General features: G+C 38.3%; 1 pseudogene; it reads left to right on the top strand.

Moving 5' to 3' along the window:
* The first annotated feature begins 2,922 nt into the window (after positions 1 to 2,922).
* Positions 2,923 to 10,256, top strand: LOC110660324 (uncharacterized; annotated as a pseudogene).
* The last annotated feature ends 9,327 nt before the right edge of the window (positions 10,257 to 19,583 follow it).

Genomic DNA, 19,583 nt, shown 5'->3' with positions numbered 1-19,583 from the left:
AGTTTCAGAACCAATTCTACCTAGACCATCCTTATCAGGAATATAACTAGATAGAATGAACTCAATGAGTCGATTAAGCTCAATAGGAACCCAAAGAACAGAGGAACAGGTGGCCCAGCCCATATATGGATTAGATAGTACCTATCCAAGCCCAAAAGAAACAGTGAGCCTTAAAAGGCCCGAAATCCCAACTCCTTCGGATATGGGTTGTGATAAAGAAAGCCTTAGGCAACCTAGAAAGATCATGGCTGTAACCAAAGAAGAAACTCCGTTCAAAAAATGGTTATAAGAAAAGCAAAGCTCTTATCTTAGAGAATATGCTTGGTACCAAGAAAGGGGAGGAAATAAAAAATTTCCTGAATTAATTAAATACATGATGGCCTGTAGGAAAAAGCCATTTCCAAATTTCGAAGATAGGACGTTCTTAACAACTTTAGAATCGTCTTATAGAAATTACATAACCTCAAAAGGTAAACTCCTAAGAGGAGTACATCCACCATTAACTGATCTATCTTATAAGATAGCAGAAAATCAAGAAGTCGAATGTTCTCCCTTCTCTAGAACAGACAAGCAAGGCAACTTTGCCAATCTTAGTCTGTACACTATAGGTCAACAATTAAATAGGGTAGAAACACAAATTCAAGACTTTAAATCAAGGGATTATAGACCCGAAAAAGGAGAATTGATGAAGAAGTACCAGTGCCTATGCCATTATTTAGAGGACCCATCACCAGAGCCAAAGCTAGAGAGCTGCAAGCATTGGTGTTGGAGCATTGTGAGCACAAGGGGGATCAAAATTGCCATGTTGGACTTTCTTGCATATTGTTGGAATCTAGGTGGATCGTTCTCACACAAGTTGGCATGGGAGACTTGACAAGTGGCGCCACATCAGCGTGACTTGGCACAAGACCATTCGGCCAAGTGGATTGGAGGAGCTTCTTATACTTATTTGGATTTGCCATGTGCTGACACCTTTTATTGGTCCCCACTACATTAAAAAAAGGCTGCTGCCACCTTATGGTCCCCACTACATAAAGGGCTGCCATAAAGCAAGTGGTCCCAAATGGTCCCCCCCCCCCCCCTATGGAGACGCCCCATCTGATGGATGAGCCTTGCATTTTTGTCTTTTTAGCCATGTTGGCACACTTTTAGGGTTTTAGAGATGCTATATATAACCCAAGATATTCAGATTGTATGGCAGCCTTCATTTTTTCTAGTTTAAGTGTGAGAATTAGTGTGAGAACTACATTTCTGGAGCTTGAGTTAGTTCTATGTTTCTTCCATGTTTCTTGAAAGAACTTGGATTCTAGCAGCATGAACCCCTTGCTAGTCTTATTTTGATGATCAATATGCTTTAGCTTGTTACTATTTGTGTATTGACACTTGGGATTTCAATCTGAAATTCTGCCTTGTTTGGATGATTAAAGATCTTGGATCCAATATTTAGATGTTGTGTTTCTTGGCATCCTAGGAGTGCTCATCATTTTGGTATCAGAGCCTTGGCATCTAGCAAGGTATTTATCCATTAAAACTTCTTTTTCTTTTCTGTTTGGTTAACTATAATAGTCAGCCATTGTAGGACCTTTAGATATCTATTAGTTTCATCATCTAGTCCCTTGTTCTTTGTAGCCAAATCAAATCTGCATTTTAGGGTACTGATTTTTCTTCTTTTTTTTTGTTTGAACTCTTGCTGGCTGAAACTTGGTAGTCTTAATTTTAGTGTAGGATTTTGCTTAATCTTAGATTAAATCTCTTGTTCATCTTGTTTTCTTTGAGTTTGTCTGTAGGATTAGAGTTAATCAAGCTGAAACCTATCTTTGACACTAGCTATTTGCCTCTTGAGTTATACGATATCAAGTCTGAGTATGTTAAATTGGGTAATTAATGCTTGGTATGTGCCTGTGTGCTAGTGGGTAGAGCTTGATTTGGATTGCCAAAATACTTGAGTGGTATCAGTATTTGATTCTGCAATTTTTATCCTTTGCATCAGTATAAAAAAAAAAGAAAAAAAAAAAAAGAAAAGGAGATTGGATTGTAAGCTGAGTTGTGTTGTGCTGGAAAAAAAAATTGACAAGCTGACATAAGTTATGAAATTGTGAATTGTGAAGTTAAACATTGAATTTGAGCCTAGACACATCACATGCCATATTTGATGTGAAAATTCCACTGTTTGCCTATCGAACCAAAATTTGCGGCAAACCTGATCAAATTGAGTTAGCACACCAAACCAACCCAGAAAGCTCCGAAATTTTGCAGGCTGATTATACTCCATCTCAGTAGCTTTTGTGTCAATTTTCAGGGTTTTGTGACATTGTTTGCCTACCGAACCAAAATTTTGCGGCAGACCTAGTCAAATTTCGTTCACCTAGTAAACTCATCCAGAAACTCCTGAAATTTTACCAGTAGTTAGTCAGTATTGGGATGCCTATGTCTACCAAATTTCAGATCAAAATATATTCGTTTGTGTGGTGAACCATAATTGTTGCATATTTTTGGTTAATTGTGTGAACTGCTGGTATTTGTGCAAAGTTGGCTATGAAATTGGAAGTTTGAGCTTGATATCATTCTATTGGGTTGTCTCTCATACAGTTTTCAAAAATCATACCATTTAGTTCACATTTGCTTCTACTTTTTGTGTCTTCCATTTCTTTGGCTCTAGTGTCACACTTTCTGGTTATTGCTATTTCGTTTCTTCCAGTTTCGTTTGTTAATTGTTTTTTTTATAAAATTAGCAAGTATTTGTGCTTGTTTGTGAATTTTAGTTCCCAAAGGAACAAGGGAAGCAAACTGTTGAGTGGTAAAAGGCAAGAGTGTGTGAGTGCCAAAAGAGGGTAAGAGCCTGAAATTTGTGCGAAAACACTTGAGCTAAACACTTGAGAGGGTGAGCCATTTCTACTAACTTCGTTTTCTTGCAGCCAAATCATGTCTCAATTCCAAGAGACAAGTGGTAGTAGTGGAGGTAATGAAGAAAAAAGGGAGTTTCCTGATGATCAAATTTTTAAAGAATCCGTAGCACAAAGCTTTGAAAGGATGAATTTGCAAATGAATGACTTCAGAGATGAATTGGATGTATTGAGGGGAATGAGAAATGAGATGACCAGGTTTATGGAAGAGATGAGAAGGGACAGAGAAGATAGAAATAGGAGGAATGATGGGGGAGCAAATGTGGGAAATCAGAATAGAAATGAAGGTAGATTTCGGGCAGAACATAGGAATGAAGGGTATGAAGAAGCTGAATGGAATGATGATGAGTATGATGAAGCTTATGACTATGGCAACTACCATTATGGTGGAAGAGGGCATAGACAACCTAGGGGTAGAGGGCCTAGGGGAAGAAGGGGTGGCAGAAATTTTAGTTTCGGTGATCATTGGGATAGAGATGGGAATGAGGAGAGAGTTGATGGGAATTTAGCTAGTATAAAAATGCAAATTCCACCTTTTCGTGGGAAGGATAATCCAGAAGTTTATTTGGAGTGGGAGAGAGACAGGTGGAGTTGATTTTTGAGTGCCACCATTATTCTGAAGAAAAGAAAGTGAAGTTAGCAGCTGTAGAATTCAAAGAGTATGCAATTGTATGGTGGGATCAGTTGTTGAGTAGGAGGAGGAGAAATGGGCAACGAACCGTGGAGACATGGGACGAAATGAAGGGAATCTTGAGAAACAGGTTTGTGCCACCTTACTACCACAGAGAGCTGCTTCAAAGGTTACAAAAACTCACTCAAGGTACTAAAAGTGTCGAAGAATACTACAAGGCCATGGAGATAGCGTTAATTAGAGCTGATGTTGAGGAGGATCGGGAAGCTACAATGGTTCGCTTTTTAAATGGGTTAAATCCTGAAATTGCTAATATTGTGGAGCTGCAACCTTGTGTGGAGGTGGACGATATGCTACAAATGGCACTTAAAGTGGAGAAGCAACTAAAAAGGAAAAATGTGGCTAGATATGCACCAGCCAACCATTCGGCTCCTAGGAGTAATTGGAAGTCAAATTGGTCTGCTCCTTCAGGGGTGGAGAAAGAATTTCCCAAATTCAAGAAAGAAGAATGGAAAGGAAAGGAGAAAGTAGAGGAGAAGAACAAGGGAGTTCCTACTAGGACTAGAGAATTGAAGTGTTTTAAGTGTTTGGGAAATGAACATTATGCCTCACAATGTCCAAATAAAAGAGTGATGGTTGTTAGGGAAAATGGAGAGTTAGAAAGTGAAGAGGAAAGGGAGGAAGAATCTGATAATGTTGATGAGCATGAGGATGATTGCTACGATGAGGGAGATCAGCCACCTATGGATGGCAATATCCTTGTCACCATGCGCACACTTAGCGCACAAGTGAGTATGGAGTTTGGTGATGAAATGCAAAGGGAGAACATCTTCCATACTAGGTGCTTGGTGAATGACAAGTTGTGTAGTGTGATTGTAGATGGTGGGAGCTGTTGTAATGTGGCTAGTTCACTCTTGGTGGACAAGTTGGGTTTGCCTACTACTACACATCCAAAACCATATGGCTTGCAATGGTTAAATGATTGTGGGAAGTTGAGGGTTACAAAACAGGTGGTGGTGCCATTCACCATTGGCAAGTATAATGATGAGGTACTTTGTGATGTTGTACCTATGGTTGCTACGCATCTTTTGTTGGGCCGTCCATGGCAGTATGATAGAAGTGTTGTGCATGATGGTAGGAAGAACAGGTACACGGTGACTAAGGAAGGTCGAACATACTCATTGCTTCCTATGACACCAGCTCAAGTGCATGAAGATCAAATAAGGATTCTTAGATCCATTGAAGAAAAGAAAGAAACTTGGAGAGAAAAACTTAGAGAGGCTGAGCTGGATGAGAGTGAAAAGAAAGAGAAGAGAGAAGAAAAAGAGAGAAAAAGAGAAATAAAAGAAAAGAAAATGAGAGCAAATGAGAAAAAGGAAAGCTCGGGGCAAAAGGAGAGTGGAGAGAAGAGAATGAGTTTGTATGTGAAGGAAAGAGAAGTTAGAGAGGCTTTACATTCAGGAAGACCTCTTTGTATACTTATGTACAAGGAGGTTAATTTATGTGTTACTGACCTTGATTCACATTTGCCTAGTGATGCTTTGCCTCTAATACAGGAATATGAAGATGTGTTCCCCAATGAGTTGCCACCAGGATTGCCACCTATCAGAGGGATTGAGCACCAGATCGACTTGGTACCTGGAGCACAAATATCGAATAGACCAGCATACAGAACAAATCCTAAAGAAACAAAGGAGTTACAAAGGTAAGTGGAGGAGCTTATGGAGAAGGGCTATGTTAGGGAGAGCATGAGCCCATGTGCTGTACCTGTGTTGCTAGTGCCAAAGAAGGATGGGAGTTATCGCATGTGTGTGGATTGCAGAGCCATCAATAAAATCACTGTAAAGTATAGACACCCAATCCCTCGCCTTGATGATATGCTTGATGAGTTGCATGGTGCAAGTGTGTTTTCTAAGATAGATTTGAAAAGTGGTTACCACCAAATAAGAATGAAAATTGGTGATGAGTGGAAAACTGTTTTCAAAACTAAAAATGGGTTGTATGAATGGATGGTGATGCCATTTGGGCTCACAAATGCTCCTAGCACTTTTATGCATTTGATGAATCATGTGTTGAGGAATTTCATTGGAAAATTTATTGTTGTGTATTTTGATGACATTTTGATTTACAGCAGTAACATAGACGAGCATTTGCATCACTTGAGACTTGTTTTTGATGTGTTGAGAAATGAGAAATTGTATGCGAATGCGAAAAAGTGTTCATTTTGCTTGGATAAGGTTGTTTTTCTTGGTTTTGTTGTAAGTAGTAAAGGTGTACAGGTTGATGAAGAGAAAATCAAAGCCATTAGAGATTGGCCAATTCCTAAGAATGTGTTTGAGGTTAGGAGTTTCCATGGATTGGCTAGTTTCTATAGGCGATTTGTGCCTAATTTTAGTACAATTGCTGCTCCTTTGAATGAATTGGTGAAAAAGAATGTTGCATTTGAGTGGAAAAAGAAACATGAACATGCATTTTCTGAACTTAAAGATAGATTGTGTTCTGCACCCTTGTTGAGTTTGCCAAATTTTGATAAGACTTTTGAAATTGAATGTGACGCAAGTGGTGTAGGAATTGGTGCGGTTCTCATGCAAGAGAAACGACCAATAGCATATTTTAGTGAGAAATTGCATGGAGCTGCCTTGAATTACTCTACTTATGATAAGGAGATGTATGCATTAGTTAGGGCCTTGGAAACTTGGCAACATTATTTGTGGCCTAAAGAGTTTGTCATACATTCGGATCATGAATCATTGAAGCATATTAAGAGTCAAAATAAGTTGAGTAGAAGGCATGCTAAATGGATTGAATTTTTAGAGTCATTTCCATATGTGATTAAATACAAGCAAGGAAAAGAGAATGTTGTAGCTGATGCACTTTCTAGGAGACATGCATTTTTGTTTATACTTGATGCTAAATTGCTTGGTTTTGAGTTCATGAAAGAATTGTATGTTGATGATGCTGATTTTTGTAATGTATATGTTGCTTGTGAGAAAAGTGCATTTCAGAAATTTTACAGGCATGATGGATACTTGTTTAAGGAAAATAAATTGTGTGTGCCTAAATGCTCTATGCGGGACTTGCTTGTTTTGGAGTCACATAGTAGTGGTTTGATGGGACATTTTGGTGTTGCTAAGACTTTAAACATATTGCAAGAACACTTCTTTTGGCCACATATGAGGAAAGATGTTGATCGAATGTGTTCTAGGTGTGTTGAATGTAGGAAAGCAAAGTCTAGAGTAATGCCAAATGGTCTTTACACACCCTTGCCTGTTCCTAAGGAACCTTGGACTGATATTTCTATGGATTTTATTTTGGGTTTGCCTAGGTCTAGGAGAGGTCATGATTCTATATTTGTGGTTGTTGATAGATTTTCTAAGATGGCACACTTCATACCGTGTCACAAAACAGATGATGCCACATACATAGCCAATTTGTTCTTTAAGGAGATAGTCAGGTTACATGGTATACCTAGGACTATAGTGAGTGATAGAGATGTTAAGTTCCTAAGTCACTTTTGGAGGGTGTTGTGGGGTAAGTTAGGTACTAAACTGTTGTTCTCAACTACTTGTCATCCCCAGACTGATGGACAAACAGAAGTAGTGAATAGAAACTTAACTACTTTATTACGTGTGATGGTTAAACAAAACTTGAAATCTTGGGAAGATTGCATTCCTTTTGTTGAGTTTGCTTATAACAGAGTAGTGCATTCTTCTACCGGATTTTCACCATTTCAGATTGTGTATGGATTTAATCCATTGACACCATTGGACTTGTTGCCTTTACCTGTTGATCATATTAATAGTCTTGATGGTAAAAAGAAAGCAGATTTGGTTAGGAAATTGCATGAGCAAGCAAGGTTACAAATTGAAAAGGAAAATGCACAATATGCTACTCATGCTAATAAAGGCCGAAAGCCTCTTGTGTTTGAACCAGGTGACTTTGTTTGGGTGCATTTAAGGAAAGAGTGGTTTCCAAACCTAAGAAGGTCAAAATTACAGCCAAGGTGTGATGGTCCATTCAAAGTGCTAGAAAGGATCAACAACAATGCATACAAGATTGATTTACCTGGTGAGTATCGTGTTAGCAATTCTTTTAACATTACTGATCTTTCTCCTTGCATTGATGCAGGACCAAATTCGAGGACGAATTCTTTCAAAGGAGGAGGGGATGATGAAGAAGCACCAGTGCCTATGCCATTATTTAGAGGACCCATCACCAGAGCCAAAGCTAGAGAGCTGCAAGCATTGGTGTTGGAGCATTGTGAGCACAAGGGGGATCAAAATTGCCATGTTGGACTTTCTTGCATATTGTTGGAATCTAGGTGGATCGTTCTCACACAAGTTGGCATGGGAGACTTGACAAGTGGCGCCACATCAGCATGACTTGGCACAAGACCATTCGGCCAAGTGGATTGGAGGAGCTTCTTATGCTTATTTGGATTTGCCATGTGCTGACACCTTTTATTGGTCCCCACTACATTAAAAAAAAGGCTGCTACCACCTAAAGTGTTGCTGCCACCTTATGGTCCCCCACTACATAAAGGGTTGCCATAAAGCAAGTGGTCCCAAATGGTCCCCCCCCCTATGGAGACGCCCCATCTGATGGATGAGCCTTGCATTTTTGTCTTTTTAGCCATGTTGGCACACTTTTAGGGTTTTGGCACACTTTTAGGGTTTTAGAGATGCTATATATAACCCAAGATATTCAGATTGTATGGCAGCCTTCATTTTTTCTAGTTTAAGTGTGAGCATTAGGGAGAGAACTCCATTGCTGGAGCTTGAGTTAGTTCTATGTTTCTTCCATGTTTCTTGAAAGAACTTGGATTCTAGCAGCATGAACCCCTTGCTAGTCTTATTTTGATGATCAATATGCTTTAGCTTGTTACTGTTTGTGTATTGACACTTGGGTTTTCAATCTGAAATACTGCCTTGTTTGGATGATTAAAGATCTTGGATCCAATATTTAGATGTTGTGTTTCTTGGCATCCTAGGAGTGCTCATCAAGAATCCTCAAAACCAAGGATTGAGAAAAAGGTTTTATTTAAACCAGTGGAAACAAAAAAATTAGATATATGGTTAAGTGATGAGAATCAAGCTACATCCACGAAAAAGGATTTCATTCAAGGTCCAATTACTAGAGCTAGAGCTAAATCACTTCAGAATTTAATTTGTGAAATCATAAGGAGCAAGGATTATAAGCTGGAATGGCATGAAGAAATTATGATTATAAGGAGCAAGGATTAAATTTGGTGAAAATTATGCTTAGAAGTGACCAGGTGTCATGTGGGGCATTAGATTACATGGAATAACCTGTGGACATGCATGCACCAGATCCAACCCATGTACATGTATCTGCTGGCACCTTTTTCAAGAAATATTCCATCTGTTATAACCACCTCTCTTTTGGACTTAAATGCCCTTATTTGCTGCTGTATTAAATTTACTTTTTGTAAGGAGTTTTTAGTCTTTTGATAGATTAACTTTTGTTTGGACTTAAAGCTCCTTACAGCTGTTACTAAAGTAGGGATATTTTTGTCTTTAGCTTTGAAGCCAAGAGGCTATAAATACAAGTGTAATGAGAGAGTGGAGGACACACTTTGAATATTAATGAGAGATTGTTTCTGCTCCTTTAGTGAGTAAATTGGCTGTTGCCTTTGTTCTTGTGAAGATCATTAGCTTGCTGAGATTCTATCTTGCAAGGTTTAATGTGCATAATATTCTTGGTTTATTCATTCTCCATATGAATTAGGTCAAGAATCCCATTTCTGATATTTTCTTTGAATTACACAACAATCTGATTGTGCTGGTTCAAAAATTTAAATTCATACATCTTGATTTGGTGCTTTCCATATTGTTCATTTAATTCTTGAATGTGGGTTTTCAAATTACCAATTGCTTGAAGGTTCACATCAGTTTTTGGTATCAGAGCAAAGAGACGTCCAAACAAGGTAGATTCTCTATTTGCTTTTTATTCTTTGTGTTTCTTACCTTCTTCATATTTGCTGTTTGGCTCTTGGGGATTAGTTGGACCTGTTTGTTTAAAAATTTGTTTTGTTGGGTTTGTCTTAGGGTTTTGGGTTAATCAAGCCAAAGCGATTATTCTAGCCATCCATTTTGCTTCCTTCATTTTGATATTAAGCATGAGAGATTATCTGGTTCATTGAGTTTGACTTACCAATTTGGCCTGAAACTGTACCAGCAATATTTGGGTGTGTTTAAGACGTTGGGTGTAAATTTGTGCAATCAACATCTAGAAACTCATAATGAATTCTGCGACTGTAGAGAGCATGAAAGACTGTTAGTATTATTTAGAGTCATAATTAATCTATTAGATATATGGTTAAGGAATAATAATTTCTAGATAAATATTCTTCTTCATATTACGTTTCTCATCATGTCTGTCATCTCTGTTTTCTGCCATCATCTAAGTGGTATATCGGCTGGAAACTAGTAACCGCTTGAGCCCTTCGTTTGGTGGAAGGTAGAGCAACTTCTAGACACAACGCCACGTACTACTTATTCTCTAGTTACGATCCTTTCGTGTCAGGTGGTAAGAAGCCTTATTACCCTAGGCCTGGTATCAGAGCCCGGTTAGGTAGAGCAAATAACGAGGGTAATCCAGAAAGAAATTTTTCTTTCCAGAAATCTGGTATCAAATCCCGGTTAGGTAGGGTGGAAGGTAGAGCAACTTCTAGACACAACGCCACGTACTTTTCCTTATAAAAGGAAAGTTAAAAGGGGGGGGGGGGGTGGGGGGAAACCGGGCTCTGATACCACCTGAAACGAAAGGATCGAAACTAGAGAATAAGTCCTGACACGAAAGGATCGAAACTAGAGAATAAGTCCTGACACGAAAGGATCGAAACTAGAGAATAAGTAGTATAAGTAATTGTATGGTAGTTAGCCAAAAAGATAGGTATAAAACTAGCTTTACAGTACCATTTGGGCCAACTAATGAATTTAAGATGTCCTGATTTATATGCAAGCGGATCTTTACCGATATGGTATGTTACCAGGATCTGAAAATATCATCCTTATATATAGGATTCATTACAAAGCAATGAACACCGTAGTACCTAATCTTAGGGAAGAAACTACAAAATTAATTTCCCCAAAAGGAACCACCACTTTCTTCGTCACTGACTTAGAAAAGGGAAATCTAGTGGTCCCAAAATCAATTGAATGGGAACAGGTTAATTTACCTGAAAATTGGATTTTAGAAGAAGCAGTTCCTCCTAAAAAGGAAGAGTCACATGATGTTGAATCTATCATAGAAACAAACAATGGAACCGTAGCAATATCATTTGCTAGGACAAGGTCAAGAAACTCATTCTCAGGAAGATCAGTAGTTTCAGAACCAGTTCTACCTAGACCATCCTTATCAGGAATAGAACTAGATAGAATGAACTCAATGAGTCGATTAAGCTCAATAGGAACCCAAAGAACAGAGGAACAGGTGGCCCAGCCCATATATGGATTAGATAGTACCTATCCAAGCCCAAAAGAAACAGTGAGCCTTAAAAGGCCCGAAAGCCCAACTCCTTCGGATATGGGTTATGATAAAGAAAGCCTTAGGCAACCTAGAAAGATCATGGCCCTAACCAAAGAAGAAACTCCGTTCAAAAAATGGTTATAAATGACTTTCAGCCTAGAAAAGCAAAGCTCTTACCTTAGAGAATATGCTTGGTACCAAGAAAGGGGAGGAAATAAAAAATTTCCTGAATTAATTAAATACATGATGGCCTGTAGGAAAAAGCCATTTCCAAATTTCGAAGATAGGACGTTCTTAACAACTTTAGAATCGTCTTATAGAAATTACATAACCTCAAAAGGTAAACTCCTAAGAGGAGTACATCCACCATTAACTGATCTATCTTATAAGATAGCAGAAAATCAAGAAGTCGAATGTTCTCCCTTCTCTAGAACAGACAAGCAAGGCAACTTTGCCAATCTTAGTCTGTACAATATAGGTCAACAATTAAATAGGGTAGAAACACAAATTCAAGACTTTAAATCAAGGGATTATAGACCCGAAAAAGGAGAATCCTCAAAACCAAGGATTGAGAAAAAGGTTTTATTTAAACCAATGGAAACAGAAAAATTAGATATACGGTTAAGGAGTAATAATTTCTAGATAAATATTCTTCTTCATATTACGTTTCTCATCATGTCTGTCATCTCTGTATTCTGCCATCTTCCAAGTGGTATATCGGTTGGAAACTGGTAACCGCTTGAGCCCTTCGTTTGGTGGAAGGTAGAGCAACTTCTAGACACAACGCCACGTACTACTTATACTACTTATTCTCTAGTTTCGATCCTACGTTCCTTATTAGGAATAGTAGAATCATCTCTCTGTGATGGCCCGATATATTTTTCGTGCTATCCTAATTTTACCATATCGGTAAAAGATCCGCATGTTATGCAAGCTCTATCTTTAGATAACTCGAAGAATCATAATTAAATTGATGAGGAACCGGTTGCACCAATTCCACACCAAGGGCCAATAACTAGAGCAATGCCTAAGAAGCTTCAAGGCTTGGTGCATAAGCACATCACCAAGTCCAACCTCTTGCAAGTATTCGGTTTGGACTTGGAAGAGGGAAGCCAACCTTGCTGTACATTCCTTTGCATATTTGAGGAGCCAAGAGACCAAGTGGCATCCGTCCAAGTTGGCATACATGTGGCAGCCACCTCAGCAAATCCATCCTAGTTGGCATCCAATGTGGCGTCCATGTGGAGTGCCTAGGTGGCAGCACAATTGGCAGCCCATCTCCACCAACTTTTTGAAGATGCTTTTGTCCATTTTGCAAAGATTGAAAGCCATAACTTTGTCCAAGAGCGCCAGCCATGCTTCAACTATTTATAGGAAAAGCAAAGTTACTACTTTCAACTTCAAGACAAAACATCTCTTTTCAGATTGTCTCTCATTTGTAGGCTGCCAAATCTGACTTTTCTATTAATGTTTGAACTTTGTATCTATTTTTGGAGAGATTGGTGTATTAACCAAGACTTGCACATGTCCCATGGTTGTTGAAATGTCTTGGCAGAATACACCAACCCATATTAGCCTTCTTTTGTTTCATTTACAGAACAGAATTGATATGGTATTTTTTTGAGCAAAATTGCTGGAGCTTTGCTTCAAAGTTCTTCTTAGAACTGTCTCTATTTTTCTTAGCAAATTCCTGCCTTGATTTGTTAAGTTTTATTATATGTTCAAGGTTGTTCATCAGCATAGGTGAATTAGTCTTATTCTTGGCTGTCTTTCTTGGGAATTATATTTTCAGTTCTCCATCTTCAAGGTGAAGGGTTGAAGGTTCAAGGGAGTTTCTTGGCTTGTTTTGAAGACGGTCCTTTGGTCTTTCTTCTTAGTAGAATCATCAACTAAGGGTAGAAATCGTATCATTTGGTATCAGAGCTTAGGCTCTCTTCAAAACAGGTTGGTCATCCATTTTGTTGTGTTCTTGTTTTCTCCTTTCTCCTTTTTATCTTTCTTGCATTTCAGCCTTGAAGGTTCTTCAAGTCCTTGTGTTTTCTGGTGTTTGTAAGAAAATCTGAACATATTCAGGGCTTAGTAGTAGTAAACTCAATACTACTAATCTTAGGGTATATTAGAGGCTTTCTTGCATCTGTCTTTGTTTCCCTAGTTTTGTCACATTTGTGTTGTTTTCTACCTTAAACCTTTTCTTCACAACCTGGTTATTTGCATCTTTGTTGCTTGTGAAGTGTGTTGTTGAAGTGTTTAGTGCTGGATGTGTTGAGTGTATCTGTTGTGTGGTTACATGATATAAAAAAAAAGAACAATAAGAAAGAAGAAAAAAAAAAGGGTTAAAGAAAAAAAAAAGGGTGCTAACGTGCATGTTTGAGAGCTGGAATATTGTAAGTTCAACATTTCTATTTGGTGGTTGTTTTGGGGGAGGTAAAACCAAACCAACCCAGAAAATTCTAAAACCTCATAGGGGTGCTTTGTAGACGAAATTAAGCTTAGCAATCAAATTTGGTGTAAAAATTCTACCGTTTACTTGGTGAACCAAATTTAGCACCTATTAGGCCAATTTGGAGTCCAAAACTTCAAGGTGCTTTCTGGAACCTCTAGAATTGATTTTCCCTACTAAAACTATGTCTTGTTGCTGCTCTTAAAACAGTTTTACAAAAATAGCAAGCTAATTCGACTCCTATTTCACTTGATTGCTCTAGAGCTTGGTGTCTTCATTTCTTGGTTCAAGTGTCATAACAAACCCTTATTCCACACGTTTTGCTTGAGTTTGTGCTTGAACATATATTAGAACTTGATTTAAACTTGCTGGAATTGCACTAGTTCTGACAAGAACTTGGTAAGCAAGCTTGAGTGGAAAAAGGCATTGAGTGGCAAGAACTCCAGGAGGGTAAAAGCCTATAAACTGAGTACAAACACTTGAGTGACCAAAAATTGAGTGAATTTGTGAGGTTGTTTTCTGTTTTACTAACTTTTTTGTGTAGGTGTTAAAAATGTCACAAGAATAAACTAGTGGACTTAATATGGATAATCCTTTTTACCAACAAGCACTTGTTCAACATTTGGAAAGAATTGGTAGACAATTGAGCAACCTAGCTGACCGAATTGAAAGAATTGAGCAGAATAGTGGGAATGGTAGACAAAACATAAATGAAGGGCAGAATAGGGCTAGGGGATCTAGAGTGAACAATGCACCACCTACAGATGATTGGGGGGATGAAAATGATGATGATTCTGATGAAGAGGATGACCAGCACTCTGCTGCACATGATGACCACTATAGACCGAGAGGGATGAGAGGTAATAGGGGTGGAAGAGGTGGAGGCAGAAACTTGAGAAGATGTAATATGGAGGAAGCAAGAGGGAGAGGGAGAGTGGATGGTAACATTAGTGGGATCAAAATGAAAATTCCACCATTCCAAGGCAAAGCCAATCCGAATGCATATTTGGAGTGGGAGAGGAAGGTGGATCTCATTTTTTATTGTCACAATTATAGTGAGGAAAAGAAGGTGAAACTTGTAGTAGTTGAGTTTACAGATTATGCCATAGTTTGGTGGGATCAATTGCTCACTAAAAGAAGGAGAAATGGGATGAGGGGTGTTGAAACTTGGGATGAGATGAAGCAAATCATGAGGGACAGATTTGTACCTCAACATTACTATAGGGAGTTGCACCAAAGGTTGCAAGGGCTGGTGCAAGGAAACAAAAGTGTGGAAGAATATTTCAAGGAGATGGAGATGGCTATGATAAGAGCTAATGTAGAGGAGGATAGGGAAGCCACTATGGCTAGGTTCCTAAAGGGAGTGAATCTTGATATTGCCAACATAGTGGAGCTACAACACTATGTAGAGCTTGATGACATGTTAAATATGGCAATCAAGATAGAAAAACAACTAAAGAAGAAGAAAGCATTCAAGATGGTTGTAGGTATGAATTCGAGCAACAATGCTCCATGGAAACCGAATTGGAAGAAGGGCGAAACTTATGATTCCAAGGCTGTTTCTAAGGAAAAGAAAGAGGAGACTAGGGGTGGAGAAAAGCCTAGTGTGACTGAGAAAGGCAAGGGACAGAATACCTCTAGTGGAAGAACTAGGGATATCTAATGTTTTAGGTGCCTAGGGAAGGGACATTATGCATCTCAATGTCCTAACAAGAGGGTGATGGTGATGAGGCAGAATGGGGAGATCGAATCAGAAGATGATGATGTTGATGATGATGATGCTAGTGAGAGTATGCCTCCTTTGGAGGAAGCAAGTGATGTAGAGCATGCCGTGGGAGGTAATATTCTGGTGGTTAGGCGTGCACTAAGTGCACAAGCAAAGGAAGAAGAGGGAGATGCACTACAAAGGGAAAATATTTTCCACACTAGATGCTTGGTGAATGGCAAAACTTGTAGCATGATTGTAGATAGTGGTAGTTGTGTGAATGTTGCCAGCACACTCATGGTTGCGAAGCTTGGCATGCGCACCATGAAGCATCCTAGACCATACAAGTTGCAATGGCTAAATGAATGTGGGGAAATTAAGGTGAACAAGCAAGTGATGTTGGCTTTTTCTATTGGAAGGTATAAGGATGAGGTGTTGTGTGATGTGGTGCCAATGCATGCTGGACATATTTTGCTAGGGAGACCATGGCAATATGATAGGAAGGTAGTGCATGATGGATTTAGGAATAGGTACTCCTTTGATCATGATGGACAAAGGGTTACCTTGGCAGCATTATCACCCGCACAAGCTTTTGAAGATCAATTAAGGATAAAACAGACCATGAATGAGCAACAACAAAGAGACGCCGAGCTAAGAGTGCAAAAAGAGAAAGAAAGAAAAGAAAGAGAGGAAAAAGTAAGAGGGAAAAATGAGGAAGAGAAAGAGAAGAGAGAAAATTCCAAAAGAGCGAAACCAAAAGGAAAGGGCTTGGGGCAAAAGAAGAGTTGTGAGAAGAGTGGAGAGAATAAAGTCAGTTTGCTAGCAAAAGCCAAGGATGTGAGGACTGCATATTTTTCTAGTATGCCAATGGCTTTGCTAATTTGTAAGGGAGCTTACACCAATGTTTCTAACCTTAACCAATCCATTCCTAGTTGTGCTTTGCCCTTGTTGCAGGAGTTTGAGAATGTCTTCCCTGAAGAAATACATAATGGGCTACCACCCATGATGTGAACCTTCAAGTAATTGGTAACTTGAAAACCCACATTCAAGAATTAAATGAATATTATATGGAAAGCACCAAATCAAGATGTATGAATTTGAATCTTTGAACCAGCACAATCAGATTGTTGTGTAATTCAAAGAAAATATCAGAAATGGGATTCTTGACCTAATTCATATGGAGAATGAATAAACCAAGAATATTATGCACATTAAACTTTGCAAGATAAAATCTCAGCAAGTTAATGAGCTTCACAAGAACAAAGGCAACAGCCAATTTACTCACTAAAGGAGAAGAAACAATCTCTCATTAATACTCAAAAGTGTGTCCTCCACTCTCTCATTACACTTGTATTTATAGCCTCTTGGCTTCAAAGCTAAAGACAAAAATATCCCTACTTTAGTAACAGCTGTAAGGAGCTTTAAGTCCAAACAAAAATTAATATATCAAAAGACTAAAAACTCCTTACAAAAAGTAAATTTAATATAGCAGCAAATAAGGGCATTTAAGTCCAAAAGAGAGGGGTTATAACAGATGGAATATTCCTTGAAAAATGTGCCAGCAGATACATGTACATGGGTTGGATCTGGTGCATGCATGTCCACAAGTTATTCCATGTAATCTAATGCTCCACATGACACCTGGTCACTTCTAAGCATAATTTTCACCAAATTTTATCCTTTACATTTTTCTTCATGCCATTCCAGCTTATAATCCTTGCTCCTTATGATTTCAAAAATTAAATTCTGAAGTGATTTAGCTCTAGCTCTAGTAATTGGACCTTGGATGAAATCCTTTGTCGTGGATGTAGCTTGATTCTCATCATTCCCCTCCGCTTCAAAATGATTCATCCTCGAATCTGTTCCTGCATCAACACAAGGAGATAAATCAGCAACATTGAAGGTGGCACTGACATTATACTCACTGGGCAGGTTTATTTTGTAAGCGTTATCATTAATTTTGGTCAGCACTTGGAAAGGTCTATCACATTTTGGTTGTAATTTTGATTTCCTTCCGGAGGGAAACCTTTCTTTGCGCAAGTGAACCCATACCCAATCTCCAGGTTGAAATGTGACTTTCTTCCTTCCTTTGTTGGCTTGACTAGCATATTTTTCGTTGTTCTTTTCAATTTGAAGCTTGGCTTGTTCATGGATTTTCTTCACCAATTCTGCTTTTCTTTTTCCATCTAAACTAGCAAGCTCGTTCACAGGCAAAGGTAAAAGATCCAAAGGAGTTGAAGGATTGAAACCATACACAATTTCAAATGGAGAATAGCCAGTAGAAGAATGCACATTTCTATTGTATGCAAATTCAACAAGTGGAATGCAATCTTCCCATGACTTCAAATTTTTCTTAACCACAGCACGCAAAAGAGTAGTTAGTGTCCTATTTACTACTTCAGTTTGACCATCGGTTTGTGGGTGACAAGTGGTGGAAAATAAGTGGTGCCCAATTTTCCCCACAAAACCTTCCAAAAGTGACTAAGGAATTTAACATCCCTATCACTAACTAAACTCATAGGTATGCCATGCAACCTAACAATATCTCTAAAAAATAAATTTGCAACATTTGTAGCATCATCAGTTTTATGGCATGGAATAAAATGTGCCATTTTTGAAAACCTGTCAACAACAACAAAAATTGAATCATGGCCTTGTTTAGACCTAGGTAATCCCAACACAAAATCCATAGACAAATGAACCCAAGGATCACTAGGGGTAGGCAAAGGTGTATACAAACCTTGTGGCAAAACTCTAGATTTAGCCTTAGCACACACAATGCACCTAGCACATACTCTTTCAACATCTCTTTTCATATTCGGCCAAGAAAAATGTTCCTTCAATACATCTAAAGTTTTGGCAACACCAAAATGACCCATTAATCCACCAGCATGAGACTCATTCACAAGTAATTCACGCATGGAACTCTGTGCCTTTTACCTCTCTTGGCTATGTCCACAAGTTCTTATAGGACATGAGTTCAAAAGCATGAATAACTCCTTCAAAGCGAACCCATGAGGTCTCGCCACCACCGCCTAAAATGGTTGATAAACTTCGAGAGGATTTACAGACTTACTATGTAAATCAAATGTAATCCCGTCTGCCGCAAAATTTTGGTTCCCCACACAAACGATTAAATTTTGAGCTGAAATGTAATTTGAGAATAGCTCAAATGTGGCACAAACAGCCTGTAAATTTTCAGTAATTTCTGGGTTGATTTTCTATGTGAACTAATTTGATCGGGTCTGCCGCAAAATTTTGGTTCCCCACACAAACGGATGGATTTTAAGCTGAAATTTAATTTGGGAACTACTGATATGGGGTATAAACACTCGGTAAATTTTCAGAAATTTCTGGGTATATTTGCTATGTGAACTTATTTTGATCGACTCTGCCGCAAAATTTTGGTTCCCCACACAAACGGTTGAATTTTAAACTCCAATTTAATTTGGGAACTACTGAAGTGGGGTATAAACACCCTGTAAATTTTCAGGCATTTCTGGGCCTATTTGCTATGTGAACTTAATTTGATCGTATCTGCCGCAAAATTTTGGTTCAGTAGGCAAACAATATCAAACAACCCCCAAAATTTACACCCAACGTCTTAAACACACCCAAATAATTTTTAAACAAACAAGTCATATGATTAACCCAAAACCCTAAGACAAACTCAACAAAACAAATTTTTAAACAAACAAGTCATACTAAACCCCAAGAGCCAATTTCGGTCAAGCATACAATGAATAAAAATATGAATAACAGAAACACAATAAGAAGCAAAATAAGGTTTAGCAAGAAAGAACCAGATGCAAGATGAAGAAGAAAAAACAAATATGGAACTAAAGCCAAACAGCAAATATGAAAAAGGTAACAAACAAAAAGAATAAGAAGCAAATAGAGAATCTACCTTGTTTGGACGTCCCTTTGCTCTGATACCAAAACTGATGTGAACCTTCAAGTAATTGGTAACTTGAAAACCCATATTCAAGAATTAAATGAACAATATGGAAAGCACCAAATCAAGATGTATCAATTTGAATCTTTGAACCAGCACAATCAGATTGTTGTGTAATTCAAAGAAAATATCAGAAATGAGATTCTTGACCAAATTCATATGGAGAATGAATAAACCAAGAATATTATGCACATTAAACCTTGCAAGATAGAATCTCAGCAAGTTAATGAGCTTCACAAGAACAAAGGCAACAGCCAATTTACTCACTAAAGGAGCAGAAACAATCTCTCATTAATATTCAAAGTGTGTCTTCCACCCTCTCATTACACTTGTATTTATAGCCTCTTGGCTTCAAAGCTAAAGACAAAAATATCCCTACTTTAGTAACAGCTGTAAGGGGCTTTAAGTCCAAACAAAAATTAATCTATCAAAAGACTAAAAACTCCTAACAAAAAGTG

Source organism: Hevea brasiliensis, unplaced genomic scaffold (genome assembly GCF_030052815.1).
Source record: "Hevea brasiliensis isolate MT/VB/25A 57/8 unplaced genomic scaffold, ASM3005281v1 Scaf188, whole genome shotgun sequence".
Lineage (NCBI taxonomy): Eukaryota > Viridiplantae > Streptophyta > Magnoliopsida > Malpighiales > Euphorbiaceae > Hevea > Hevea brasiliensis.
This window is presented reverse-complemented; position numbering and strand designations above follow the sequence as displayed.